A 585-nucleotide genomic window follows, 5' to 3' on the forward strand; every position below is an offset into this window, starting at 1 on the left:
TCAGGAAGTATTCGTTCCGTTTAACAGATGAGGAAATTAAGCTCAGTGAGGTTAAGTGAAATGTCTGCAGTGACCCAGCTGTTGACCAACAGAGCTGAGACTAACATCTGCCTCTGACTGCCAGGTCAAGGATCTTTCCTTTTTTCTTTCTTTCTTTTTAAAGTTTATTTATTTATTTTAGGGGCGCCTGGGTGGCTCAGTCAGTTAAGCATCCTATTTCTGCTCAGGTCATGATCTCACGGCTCGTGGGTTCGAGCCCTGCATCAGGCTCTGTGCTGACAGCTCAGAGCCTGGAGCCTGCTTCGGATTCTGTGTCTTCCTCTCTCTCTGCCCCTCCCCCCCTCATACTTTGTCTCTCTCTCTCTCTCTCTCTCTCAAAAATAAACATTAAAAAGATATTTTTAAATAAATAACGTTTATTTTATTTATTTTGAAAGGGAGAGTGAGCATGAGCAGAGGAGGGGCAGAGAGAGGGAGAGAGAGAGAGAGAGAGAGAGAGAGAGAGAGAGAGAGAATCTCAAGCAGGCTCCACACTGTCAGCACAGAGCCAGATATGGAGCTCAAACTCAGAAACCGTGAGATCAC

This window comes from Herpailurus yagouaroundi, unplaced genomic scaffold (genome assembly GCF_014898765.1).
Source record: "Herpailurus yagouaroundi ecotype Mexico unplaced genomic scaffold, PumYag 475, whole genome shotgun sequence".
NCBI classification, from domain to species: domain Eukaryota; kingdom Metazoa; phylum Chordata; class Mammalia; order Carnivora; family Felidae; genus Herpailurus; species Herpailurus yagouaroundi.